The following is a 14,300-nucleotide window of genomic DNA, read 5'->3' as shown; positions in this document are numbered from 1 at the left end:
CTCCTCGCCCCCATCTCCAATGCTTGAGGTTGAACTCATTCGGACCATTTCTTTTGGTGAAGACACGGATTCCAAGAAAGCCTCGTCAAAATGTTAAGAACCCATGCTGTCCACCATCCTTAACCTAACGGGAGCCCCTCTTTCCAGGGCGAACTTCTTCCCTGGGCTCCCCCTGCGGTTCGCAGCGGCTGTCAATCCCAGCGCTCCCTGCCCTGGGCCACGGAGTAGGCGGGCATCTCTCCCTCGGGCTACGGTGATTGGTTCAGGGGTGGGCACGTGACAGATTGGGCCAATCAGAGGCCTTTCCTGGGATCGTTCTGAGAAGACGTCAGGGTGACTGCATCTGAACTCAGGAGGTTGCAGGGAAGGGGCGGGAGGTTAGGGTTCCAGAGGCTGTATTTTTGTTTTTTGTTTTTTTTTTTTTTAGATTTTATTTACTTATTCATGAGACACACACACACACACACACACACACACACACACACACACACACACACAGAGGCAGAGACACAGGCAGAGGGAGAAGCAGGCTCCATGCAGGCAGCCTAACGTGGGACTTGATCCCGGGTCTCCAGGATCACGCCTTGGGCTGAAGGCGGCGCTAAACCGCTGAGCCACGGGCTGCCCAGAGGCTGTATTTTCAGACACACCGAGGAAACCCACGTCCACTGGAGAGGATAAAAGCCATGTGGAGGTAAGGAGAGAGGAGAGACAGAGAGGGATCCTCGTGACTCTGAGGCCCAATCCTAGCACCCAGAACCCAGATGTGTGTGCAGGTGCTCGGGGGTCCTTCCAGTAAAGGCCCTTTTAATTAAACTTGTTTGAACTGATCTTCCACCACTCGCAGGAAGGAACATTCTAATGCACTCATCCATGTGCCTGTCTTCTGTGGCTTTCCATAAACACCATTCCTGCCCGACAGGTGCAGGCTGCCTGCCGGCCTGGTCCCTGGCGCTGGGCTCCGTGGTGCCAGGTGCCTCTGCTGGTCAGGAGTGGAAGGGAGCAGAGGAAGGAGAGTAAAATGCAGACACCTTGGAAACCACAATGGAGAAATGTGGGCTGTTCTTTCTGGGTTTCTGGTAAGGGTCTTTGGAAGAAAGGGCTCTGCAGCTCAGGTAGTTGAGGTGGGTGGCCTTCGAGGCCAGGGAGTTCAGGCCAAGTGCTGGGGACAGGGAAACCAGAACTCCCCCACCCCCAGGACAGGCTCTCCCCAGGGCTCTCCTAGCGGCTGCCAACCCTGCCCCAACCCTGCAGCGGCCCTCCCAACCCCCCGAGATAAGTCTGGAGGAAGCCAGTCCAGCCGTTCTGCCTCAGCTGGCCCTTCTACTCTGGGACGCTCCACCTCTGTCGGCAGGGTCCAGTGGTGCTGGGTGGTCTCAGATGCTTGAGCGCCCCCCCCCACTACCCACCCACCCCCGCCCGGAGGGAGCTGCTGCCAGCACAGGTGCTCCGAGGCCAGCGGGCGGCCGGCTGTGAGCGTGGCAGGGGGCCCAGGGCCAGGGCCAAGGGCCGGGAGATGCATGCGAGGGCGGAGGATAATAAACTCCTTCGTGGCTCTGCAGGCGCTTGCAGTCTGACATTCAATTATAAATAATCCCGGATTTGTTCAAAGCTCCCCAACAGCCTCTGGTGCTCTGCAGCTGGGCAGAGCGGCCCACGTAGCTTTTTAGATCTCACAGGGGTGTGACAACCTCGCTGGGCCTTTACGGTGATGGAGGAGGGGCGCTGGGAACACACTGGGAGACAGGCATCGAGCTGAAATCAGAGTTACCAGCACACGTGTTTACTGGGCATGTGTGCAGGTATGTTGACAGCGCTGTGCTGGCGGTGGGAGCTTTCCCTGACACCGCCGGTCTCTGCCGAGCTCCTAGGGGACCTATACGCCAGTCCTGCCCGGGAGGCATTTGGGGCGCAGGGGAGGCATAGAGAAATAAGTTATCATCCCTGAGTTCCAATCAGCGGGTGAAGCAATCCCGAGAGGAAGATAATGTGCTAGAATACAGGCCTTTCTCAAATGTCTAGGGGAGGTGTGGAGGGCCAGCTGCGTGGAACTGGTTCTTGCAGGACAGTCAGACAACCAGACAGGAGGACTGAGTTCCCAGCCCAGGCAGGAAAGCTCAGGAAGCAATGAGAATCTGAAGTTCAACACTCAGGAGTCAATGGCAAGACAATGTGTCCAAAGCAGAGGGTCTTTAGACAGTGTGGGACCCCCGAAGGGCCAGAGGGTCCGGAAGTGGAGCGGGAAGCTGCCCCATAGCACTGAAACAGAGGGTGTGGTCTTCTGTTGTAAAATCTCTGGTTGGTGGCAGGAGAAAGACCATTCCTTGAGAAAGCACGAAGGGCCCAAGAGCTGGCAGGAGTGTTGGTCTTGGGGTGGGAGGCCCTGCTCTTGTGCTGTGCAACCAGGGTCCCAATCTGCTTCCACACCCAGAGCTGGCCATGGCCTGGGCTGAAAGGTTTTGGTTAGAAAGAAACACTTTTCAGGCAACACGAGGAAGTCCCAGGAAATATAACATTCGAAGAAAATATCCTTCTAGGGTTTTGATGTAGGTGGACGGAAGGCAGAGTGGAGTTCAAAATCATGTTTACACCCAAAGCAATGATAGGGTACATGGTGTCCTTTCAGACATTGCTCTGGGAATGTGTTTTGGGAATGCGTTGGCTGTAGGGCTATAGGAGAGGGTAAAATGATCTCACTGTAATTTGAGAAGAAGTGCCTATTTTCTTATTCCTTGAAGAAGTGAAAATAAAGTGTGAGTGTGTGTGTGTGTGTGTGTGTGTGTGTGTGGTGGAGGTACTGGCTGGACTATCAGAAGACAGGCCATCTGAGAAAAAAGACTTGTTATATGAGCTATTCAGTCAGTTGCCTTCGGAAGAAATTGTTAAGTCTTTTGAAGTCAACATTTTTGAGCCTCACAGCAAGAGTGTCCTGAGGCCAGTAGAAAAATACAACACATCTTTCCCAGTTCTGTTCTCCTAGTGCTCTCCTTTTCTCCCCTTCATGTTGTCTTCGTAGGAAGGAAGAACTTGATGTAAGGCAGGAAAGTTCAGGACACTGCATCAGAACTCTCCGTGCTCCCCCCCTAAACTCCACCTCTAATAGTTTATTTCCCAAACTTAAAAGGGTTTGTGGACTTACTAGAAGCCAGATGTTCCTGAGGATAGAAAACATGTCCATCGAAAGTCCCCAGGTGCTCAGAGCTGGCAGGACACAGTTGGTAGCAAAAGACCTTGTCTGGCTGTTGAATGTATGCAAGTGATGCCTAAGGGGATCCCAGGATGGTGGGGATGTGGCTGGAATATGAAGCAACCACACAGAATGTGGGAATTTGGCTTTACTGTCCTCCGACCCTGGAGACAAGGCTGGCTCTGGAAACACCAAGGTCATCATGAGAGGGATTGGGTGCTAGAGAACCTAGACTGTGATAGAGCAGAGAGGGTCAGGTCTCTGGGAATTAGGACGTTTCAGCGAAGCCCCAGTTCACTCCTCAAGCTCTAAGGATGGACGATGTTCCTCTCATTCTATCCTTCCCTTTTAATTGATTTCCTAAGCAAGATAGATGTTACTTCACCTCTCTGGGCCTTATCTTCCTTGTCTGATGAAGAGATTGAGCTAGATAATCTCTAAGGTCTTTTTTAGCACTAACCTCCTGGGTAGGGCTGGCTACATAATTTTTTGGGCTCACTGCAAAATGAAAATGCGAGGCCTTTGTTCAAAAATCGGGAAAAGTACTTTTTATTTTTTTATTTTTATTATTATTATTTTTTTAAAATTTATTTATGATAATCATACAGAGAGAGAGGCAGAGACACAGGCAGAGGGAGAAGCAGGCTCCATGCACCGGGAGCCTGACGTGGGATTCGATCCCGGGTCTCCAGGATCGCGCCCTGGGCCAAAGGCAGGCGCCAAACCGCTGCGCCACCCAGGGATCCCGGGAAAAGTACTTTTTAAGATCCTAAGATATAAATTGTTCCTTTTTCCTGTGTTCCCTCGACCAGTCATAATGTTTTCCATTTACTATTTAATGTTCTAAGTAAATAAAAATTAAAATGTTAGCATGAATTTTACCATTTATCTTTATATTGTGCAATGTCAGTTATAAGTTATTAATGGTAAAATCATTGAAATCAAAGGCACAATCACTGAAATTACACAATTCACATTTTGTAGCTTGCACATACACATATGTTATTTTGTTTTAGCCAGAGCAGTAGAAGCACTGCACACAACTAACTCAGCTGTTTGCACTTTACTTCGTGATATGTACACATTCTACCTATGCTCTCTACTTTTGGTTTTCTGATGAGTAAGGAGGGTCTGGGAAGAAGAGGAACACCAGGGAGCTCATTTTTCCCTTTTACATTGTCATTAAGTGGTTGACTTAGGCAGGGAAGTAACGTGAATAGGAAAGCAAAAAGCTGATACAGGAAAATATCTCCTGTTTCTGTAAGAAGTAGTAAAAAAAAAAAGGATGTAATATACAAAGATGTTACAAGAAAAAAAAGGAAAGGAGAAGTAAAAACAAAATATCAAGCAGAACACACACTCTAGAAAAACTTTTGCAGTCTCACTGATAAAAATGATGACAATAAAACAACACTGCACTTATTAGAATGGCCAAAATCCAGAACACTGACAACACCCAATATTGGAGGGGTTGTGGAGCAACAAGAACTCTCATTTATTGCTGGTGGGAATGCAAAATGGTACAGCCACCTTGGAAGACAGTTTGGTGGTTTCTTAGAAAGCTAAACATACTCTTACCATATGATTCAGCAATCCCACTCTCTGGTATTCACCCAAATGAGTTGAAAACTTATGTCCACACAAAAACCTGGACACAGATGTTTATAGAAGCTTTATTCATAATTGCCAAAACTTGGAAAGAACCAAGATGGCCGTCAGTAGGTGAATGGATAAATAAACTGTGGTGTATCCTGACAATGGAATATTACTCAGTGCTAAAAAGAAATGGACCATAAGCCATTAAAAGGCTTGGAGGAACCCAAGATGCGTATTGATTATATTTGGTAATCTGAAAAGGCATATATATATATATATGTGTATATATATATGTATACAATCATTTTGCCTTTTCCAGAATGTAATATAGTTGGAATTATACAGTGTATATATATATATATAATACAGTATATATATACTGTATACTTATATATATAGTATAGTATAATATATATACCGTATATATATACACATACTGTATATATACATATACATATATACATATATACACAGTATATATATATATATATATATATATATAATTCCAACTATATCACATTCTGGAAAAGGCAAAATGATGGTCAGTAAAAAGATCAGTGGTTGCCAGGGTAGGAGGGATGAACAGGTGGAGCACAGAGGAGCTTTAGGACAATGAAACTATTCTATATATCATAATGGTGGGTACATGGCATCATTCCTTTGTCAAAATTTGTAGTATGTACCATGCCAAGAGTAAACTCTAAACTATGGACTTTGGGTGATAATGATGTGTCAATGTAGCTTCATCAGTTGTAACATATGTACTACTTCTGGTGTGGGATGTTGATGGTGGGGGAGGCTATGCATGCCAGGGGCAGGATGTATGTGGGAACTCTCTGTATTTGGTTTTGCTATGGACTTAAAAACTTCCTTAAAAAATAAAGTTTGTTTTAAAATTATGACAAAATACTTTGGAATTAATTTCAAATGTAATCAAGAGGGCACCTGGGTGTCTGGGTCAGTTAAGTGTCTGCCTTGAGCTCCGGTCATGTTCTCAGGGTCCTTAGATTGAGCCCTGTGTCGGGCTCCCAGCTCATTGGGGAGTCTGTTTCTCTGTCTCCCTCTACCCCTCCCCCTGCTCATGCTCGCTCTCCCACTCTCTCTCCAATAAATGAATAAAAAAAAAAAAAGAATTTGTTTGAACTGTATCTTGCAGGAAGTGGTGGTAAAAAAAGTAATCAAATTAAGAGCCTAAAGCAGAGATACAAAAGATCAGGGAAATAGATTGCAATAACAAAAGTTGCTGAAATGTAAACAGGTATAATATAAATTACCAAATAAGATTTAAGGGTAGATAGAATATCTATATAGACCAATTACATTAAAAGAAATAGAGAAAACTGCCAAACATCTATCTTCCTCAAGAAGCACAGAGCCCAGAATTAAAAAAAAAAAAAAAAAAAAAGGCCAAAAAACCCTGTGATCAAAATTAAAGCTATATTGGAAGGAACATGAAGGAAAACAGACACTGCTGAATATGGAGTAGAGGATATAAATGAAAAATCTGAGCAAATTGAAAAGAAAGTAAAGGGCTTTAAAGATTAAGAGGCACTACCAGCCTGAGTAATCTGGAATAGACTCCTCCCTTTTACCTTCTGTAAAATGAGTTTTGTCTTTCTATGAATTGACTGATGGATCTTAAAAAATAGATCAAGTGGACAATAATAAATAAGGATATGGAAGATCTAAATGACCTAATTAGTAAGGCTGACCTAAATGATATATGTAATGAGATCATACTAAAAATAATGTTCTGCAATCTGTTTTTTTCACTTAATATTCCCTAGAGATCTTTCCATATTATTATAATTCTATCTCAAAAATGAATTGCCTGAAAAAATTACAGTGTGAAGTATCCTTTTGAAAGGTTACAGGTGATAGAGTTTGCAAATCTAGACAATCTAATGGCTTTATATTCCTTTTGACAAGTCACTTCCTACTCGGGATTTTTTTTTTTTTTAAGGTTTTATTTATTTATTCATCAGAGACACACACAGAGACAGAGACATAGGCAGAGGGAGGAGCAGGCTCACTGCAGGGAGCCTGATGCAGGACTGAATCCCAGGATCCCAGGATCACGATGCTGAGTGGAAGGCATATACTCAACCACAGCCACACAGTGCCCTTTGTTTCTTGTTTTTAGAGCATGTTGAGTTTCCTTTTGGGGGTTATATTTTGTGCACTAGTGGAGGCAATTGCTGTTCCCTCTGCCTTGTCTGATTCCCAGGGTGAGGTGGGATTGAGTGACTATCAGCACAGAGGCAGGAGAATAGCTCTGACCCCTGGGACTAGCCTGAACAGAGCAGAATGAATGCCATGGGCAACAGTTGAGTCAAGAATGCAGCTATGGAGTAAAACATGGAAGGCAGAGAGGAACCTTACAGCTATTCCCCTTTCTGAGATTCCAGGCCTGTGTCCCCTCCTTCCTAAGGACATGGAGACATGTGTGCTTAGCTTAGAATACCTTTGAATCTTTGATATGACATCATTTCAGTTAAATGAGACTATTGGTAGAGTTATAGTTAACTGGAAAGTTAATTCTTTGTGGGGATCTTGGGTTGCAAGATTCTTCTGCTTTCCTTTGATTTCTTGTCTGCAAACACTCACTGTACATAGACCACCCATATCTGTCCCTAAAACAGGGGTGCAAAGCAAACAACCCATGCCCTCACCTTAAAGGACATGCGTTAACTCTAGACTTGGCACCTCCTGTCCACACTGTCTCTCTGCCCTCGGCCCCCTCCCCTCTTATCAGAATTCAGCCTCTCACCTTCCAGCCCCAACTGCCTCCACATTTCCTATTGCCTGTCAAGCTGTCTTTTAGACTATGAAAAAAGAGCTTTTGGGGTCAGGGCCTGCATTACTTCTGCTCACTATCAATGCTGCTAAAATCCAGTTGCGTAGTTGTCTAATCCAGCCAGGGCTTTGGGGCTATGTGCAGAGAAGGTTTACCCAAAGTGAAAATGCTCCACTGTGTAAATTCTTTCTGTGTCAGTTCAGTGAGGCAGAGAATCCTTTCCCTGGGAGGGTGGGACCCTCAGGCTGAGCGCCTAGTTGATCTGAACATTTTGTCTAAACACATCCCTTATGCCAGCTTTCTAATGCCCACCACCCCCTGAGGCCCTCAGGTGCAGAGGGATATACTGGAGAAAGTGAGTTAGGAAAGCTTGCCACTCTGGACAGTGATGCTCAGTGGGGAGGATTTTGAGAATTTTAGGAGTATTTTTTTCTTCCAAGATGATTGGGGGCTACTCGCTTTTAGTGGGTGGGGTTAGGGGTGCTGGTCACCCTACCATGCACAGCACATTCCTGCACATCATATACACTATTGCACATCCCATACGACTTTCTAATCTCACTGCATATTCACGTAAAAAACTCAATTGCAATTGCTTGAACCTAGATGTGAACTCCATTTTAGATAGAAATACAAATACTTTTTTACATTGTAATAAAATAGTTTGAGTTTTCCAGGAACGCAAGTGCCCTGTAAATCAATGGACTATTTTATCTTCAAGTAATAGTATCCCGACTTTTGGCTGATTTGATGTAGGTGTAATTTGAGAACTACACAGTTTTACTTTTCATTTAAAGTTTTCCTTTCTCACCACAGATCCATGAGGAAAAAGTCTGTGTAGTAGAAATAATTAATATACAACACATGCTGAATGGTATCCTGAACATATATTTGTAAGGCAAGATTTATGAAAGACCAATGATTGGTTAATAGACCACATGCTTCAAAATGTTGGCTGCTTATACCCGAATTTCTCAAACAGGAGAGTTATAGATTGACCCCAGATTCTCTAGAAAATGCTGATGTTTTGTGTTTCTGTTATGTTAGTCTAAAAAAGGATAAGCAAGCATGTTCTGGATTACTCAGATACCCACCTTCTGATAATTTCTGCCACCAATTTAGTACATGTGTTTTTGGTTTTGTTTATGATCAGCTTGGGAACAATAGCACAAATTTAATTATTGGCCAATGAGACAATACTTGAGAACTTAAGCTTCAGATATCAGAAGAATTTGTCTGAAATGCTCATTTCTTTAAAAAAACACATAGACAAGATCTTACTCTAGGTCTCAATCTACTTGCTTACTGTGTTCTACATGGAAGATGTAAAATGGTGGATGTTAGCTGGGTACCAATGGTTTAGATCTTCCCTCCTTAGAGTAACCCTATTCCAGAATAACCTGGAATAGCACTTACTGAAGCCTAAGAGCAAACAGTTTCTTGGCGGAATTGTCTCAGATACACATGTTCCTCACCTTTCCATGTATTTCCTCTTTCCTTTCTACAGTCTGAAAGCAAAACTCTCTCAGTAAAGCCAGTATAACCTTCTGCTATGTGACCCAGGCAAACATGTATTCTGACCTCAAGCTCTAGCTAACATAATTTGAAATGCAGTTGATAGAAAGGCTCATCATTAATACATTAATGCTCTTTAAGAAAGATAAACCATGCCACTAGGTCACTGTGTGGATACAGATGTTTCAAGTTAAAAAAAAAAAAAAAGAGGCTTCCGATTGTCTATGAATTACTTCCAAATATTTAGCTTGGAATCAGGACCCTATAAAGGTGGGTTCTGTATTAATTAGGGTGTGGACAGCAGAAATTTGTGGTTCTGGAGGTTGCACAAGAAGCAGAAGTACCCTGACATAAATAAGATAGAAATTTATTCCTTTGTCATGGGTCTAGAGGTGAGTGTCCAGCTATGGTGGGTAGCTTTGCCATCCTTCACTTATGGATTCCATATCTGAGTTCAAGTCTGTACTTGTTGCCATTTGCATCCAGGAGGAAGAGGAACAAGGGAAGTCTCAGGAAGGGGGGCTCGGTCTTTAGGACATTAGCATGGTGCTTTAGTAGCATGTCATGTCAGTTCATGCACCACTGGCTCAGACCTAGTTACATGACCATACCTAGCTTCAAGAGAGGCTGGAAATTGTATGTAGTCTCTAGCTGGGTAGCCATGTGCCAGGATAAAATTGGGGTTTTCTTAACAAAAAGAAGAACAAATGGATACTAGGACATAATTATCAGTCCCTACTTTTTTTTTTTAAGATTTTATTTATTTATTCATGAGAGACACAGAGACAGAGAGAGAGGCAGAGACATAGGCAGAGGGAGAAGCAGGCTCCATCCAGGCAGCCTGATGTGGGACTTGATCCCGGGTTTCCAGGATCACGCCCCAGGCTGAAGGCGGCACTAAACCACTGGGCCACCTGGGCTGCCCTCAGTCCCTACTTTTAATTACGTCTTCCTTTACTTTGTCTACATTCCAGCTGCACAAAATATACTACCCAGATATGTGCTTTGTCTCCTGGCTCTGAGCCTCTTTGCCCATGTCTCCCTCTGTCTAGGACACTTTTCCCTCCTCCACTTATAAACAAAGAGCCAGAGGGAGATAGGGAGAACTGAGAATTTGGGTAGACTTCATGGAAAAAGTAGCATGTTATCTGTGCCTTGAAGTATGAGTATTTTGACAAGTAAAGGAGGCAAAATATGCCCCAGACAAAGGCAGTTGTGAGCACAAAGACCCAGAGTCAGGAAATAAAGCACATATTGGGGTAATCATTGGGTATTACCCATGGTTTACCTCCTCTTTCTTTATTTGTTAATTTGTGAATTTGATAGATGTTTTTTTTTGGTGATTATGTCTTATTTGCAAATATGTTTTACTTTTCATGATAGTTTGAAAGCTTCTTGAAACAAGCAAGGCTCAAGACTTGACATTCTGTGTTTGAATCCCAGCCCTGCCACTTAGAAGCCTTGTGATCTTGGCAAAGTTACTAAAACTTGCTACACATGGTTTTTTCCTTTAGTAAAAATGGTAAATAATATTATCAGCCAAAGGTTAGAGTTATTTCACATGAAGGGTTTAGCAAAGTGCCTGGCATATAGTATGTGTCCAGGGAATATAAACCAGTGTTATTATTGTTTTTGTTGTTGTCATTTTCTAGTGTTACCAGCATTTCCTATATTCTGTCTACATATAAGCACTAACTAAATAACTGTTATCTTGAAATAAGATATTTATAGTACATTTATTGTTATTCTTAGGGTAAAAGTATAATATCCAGCATTTGTACAACTCTTGGCAAAGTCATCTGTGCCTTACCATAGTCTTATAAGGTGGGTATTCATGTTCCCATTTTCAGATGGGATGAAGCATAGGGAGGTCAAATGACTTGCTCACTCAGGGGAGGCCATTTCTACAGCTTTGCTTTAAGAGCCTTTGCTAAGCATTCTTCTAGACAGGAGCTAGGGAAGGAGGCTGACTGCAAATTTCCCACAAACAAGGACTCTGGCTCTGTTTTCTGGTGATAGGGAAGGTGTAGAAAAAACAAAAGAGGAAGACTAATGATACTTGGAATTTTCACCACACAGAATCAGGAACTAGAGAACGCTGAGATTCAGAGATGTCATCAGTGCAGTAACTTGGAAACCACTTGCCTTGCTAGGAACTTAGTAACCTGGCATGGGATCAGCCAGTCTATTAAACAGTTATAATGGAAGAGAAAGTGCTTCACTGCTCATTCCACAGCCAAACCGCAGACCCTGGCAACTCCTTGCCTCAAAGGCAACAAAGACACATTCTTAGGGTTTGGCTCCTTTCTCCTGAATTCTACACCTTAAGCTAAAGAAGTTAGTCACGCGAGGCTGGGCTGCTGGGAAGTACATCCATGACTACTGCAGAGATCTCTGCCCTCCCTTCCCTCAGATATCGCCTCCCAGGTTCTCCCACACATGTGTTCTGGGAATGCTTGTTAATCACATCACTGATCATTTCTTCTGTTTTGCTTCCAGGAATCTTGGTTTGAAGACATTGACCCAGGAGAGAGAAGTCCTTGGTATCGCTTTTGGAGACACCTTGTGGACAATCTGTCAAGAATTCTATGATACATAGCTAAATACATTGAGGGCCCATAAATTGTCAGACCTTGTGCCCATCTCAGAAAAGCAAAGATAAAGAAGATTGGAATTTTCTTTTCTTTTTATTATCCAACAGATGGTAGAGTATAGCATAGGGATTTGGTTCAAGGCAGGAAGTGTCAGAAGACCTGGATTTGGCTCCTGCCTTTGTTAGGTAAGCATGGAGCAGTGGCCTGTGTTCTCTGAGCCTCAGTTTCTTCTGTAGAAATAGTGACGGGCCTGGATGACCTCGCTGCCCTGTCTTCCTCTAACATTGGATGCTGATGAGTCTGTGAGCACAGGCAGAAACATGAGATACTGGAAGGATCTTGTTTCTGTGTTCTTAGAAAAGCCTGGTCGCTAGATTTCCCTTTTAATAGCTGGTATGTGCAAAAGAATGTGAATATCACACAGGTAAGTGGTAGATATAACAACAATAGGAGTACCTGTGAGCTTTACTTTGAGGAGAACATGGCTAATATTCTCTCACTGGGGGCTCCTTTCCTGTATCATGCCCTGCATATCCCTAGAGGTCACCAACATTCTGAATCACCAACATTCTGAATTTGATTTCTTTTTTCTTTTCTTTTCTATTCTTTTCTTTTCTTTTCTTTTCTTTTCTTTTCTTCTTTTCTTTTCTTTTCTTTTCTTTCTTTTCTTTTCTTTTCTTTTTTTTTTTTAAGATTTTGTTTATTTATTCATGAGAGACAGAGAGAGAGAGAGAGAGAGGCAGAGACACAGGCCCCATGCAGGGAGCCCGATGTGGGACTCGATCCTGGGTCTCCAGGATCACACCCTGGGCTGAAGGCGGCGCTAAACTGCTGAGCCATCTGGGGCTGCCCTGAATTTGATTTCAATGAACACTTGGTTTAAAAAAATAAGTTAGCACATATACATGCAATATCAAATAGTATATTATTTAATTTTGCTTGGTTAATTAAAATGGTATTATACTATACCCAGTCTTTTTTTCACTTGCTGTTTTCACATTTTATTGTGTAGAATAAATAATTGTTTATTCATTCTCTAGTCACTTTGGACAAGGGTTGTTTCCAGTTGTTATTACAATGCTGCTAAGAATGTTCCTACACGTAAGGGATCCCTGGGTGGCGCAGCGGTTTAGCGCCTGCCTTTGGCCCAGGGCACGATCCTGGAGACCCAGGATCGAATCCCACGTCGGGCTCCCGGTGCATGGAGCCTGCTTCTCCCTCTGCCTGTGTCTCTGCCTCTCTCTCTCTCTCTCACTCTCTCTCTGTGTGACTGTCATAAATAAATAAAAAAAATTTAAAAAAAAAAAAAAAAAAATGCTGTGCAAGAGCTTCTCTAGGATTTATACATAGAAGTAGAAGCACGTGAATCTGAGGCATGGGTGCAAGAATTTCTTTAGGGTAGAACTTCTAGGCTATAAAGTATGTGATTGTTCAACTTATTTTTCCCAAAGTGGTTGTACCAATTGACTCCTGCCAACAATGTATAAAAATTCCAGTTGAGGGATCCCTGGGTGGCTCAGCGGTTTGGCCCCTGCCTTTGGCCCAGGGCGCGATCCTGGAGACCCAGGATCGAATCCCACATCGGGCTCCCGGTGCATGGAGCCTGCTTCTCCCTCTGCCTGTGTCTCTGCCCCTCTCTCTCTCTCTCTCTCTCTCTCTCTATCATAAATAAATAAAAATTAAAAAAAAATTCCAGTTGATTCATACCCTCACCAAGACTTTGACAGTGTTAGACTTCTTCTTTTCTGCTCAACCATTGGGTGAAAAGTAATGGTGTCTTAGTGTCTCCTTTATTACTAATGAGGCTGAGTGTTCTCTCATGTGTTTGTGGGCCTGTCATGTTTCCTGCTCTATGAACCTGCTCATTTTTCTACTGGGATTTATTCATTTATTTACTGGACTTTAAAGATAAAAAGAATATATTGTCTTCTTGTATGTTTTATTGGTTATACATGTTGCAAATTATCTTCTGGTTTGTGGGGTTTCTGATCACTTTCATCATGGGATCTATTGTTAAAACAGATGTTCTTAATTTGCAGCAGAATTTATTTATTTTTTGTAGTTTGTACTTTAAAAAGTATTTATTTATTTGAGAGGGAGAGAGAGAGAGAGAGATAGAGCATGAGTGGGAGGGGCAGAGAGAGAGGGAGAGAGAATGTCAAGCAGACTTGATCTCACAATCATGAATGAGATCATGACCTGAGCTGAGTCAGGAGTTGGACATTCAACCACCTGAGCCACCCAGGTGCCCCCATAATTTGTACTTTTTAAAGTAATCATCACAACTCCTAGATTCTGGAGATGTTCTCCTGAATCATCTTCAAAAATTTAAAGAGTTTTGCCTCTTATATCTAAGTTTTAAATCCACTAGGATTTGACATTTCTGCATGGTGTGAAGCAGGATCTGATTACAGGTTTTCTTTTTCATATAGAAAGCCAATTGGCCTTGTATCATTTGTTGATGAATCTCTTGCTCCCTTAGTGATTTGCAGTACCTGCTCTGTTGTACCCCAAGGACCCACTCCTCTCTCCTCTCTTTGTATTTCTGGGCTCTTTCTGTATTCCATTGGGCAATTTGTTGATAACTGTGCCACTACCACACTGTCTTTAT

At 43.0% G+C, this 14,300-nt stretch overlaps 1 long non-coding RNA gene across 2 annotated transcripts in view; it reads left to right on the top strand.

Moving 5' to 3' along the window:
* Positions 1 to 351: 351 nt before the first annotated feature.
* LOC118351202 (uncharacterized) overlaps positions 352 to 14,300 on the top strand; it is a 33,870-nt gene continuing 19,921 nt past the window's right edge. The window contains exons 1-2 of one of the 2 annotated variants that reach the window (XR_004806256.2): positions 352 to 694; positions 11,595 to 11,874. This is a non-coding gene — a long non-coding RNA (uncharacterized LOC118351202). Of the gene's footprint in view, positions 695 to 11,239; positions 11,433 to 11,594; positions 11,875 to 14,300 lie in introns of those variants that run through there. The other variant, XR_007402877.1, reaches the window with a different exon arrangement.

This window comes from Canis lupus, chromosome 17, assembly GCF_003254725.2.
Source record: "Canis lupus dingo isolate Sandy chromosome 17, ASM325472v2, whole genome shotgun sequence".
NCBI classification, from domain to species: domain Eukaryota; kingdom Metazoa; phylum Chordata; class Mammalia; order Carnivora; family Canidae; genus Canis; species Canis lupus.
The sequence above is the reverse complement of the archived record's forward strand: the minus strand, read 5'-3'. Positions and strand labels throughout refer to the sequence as shown.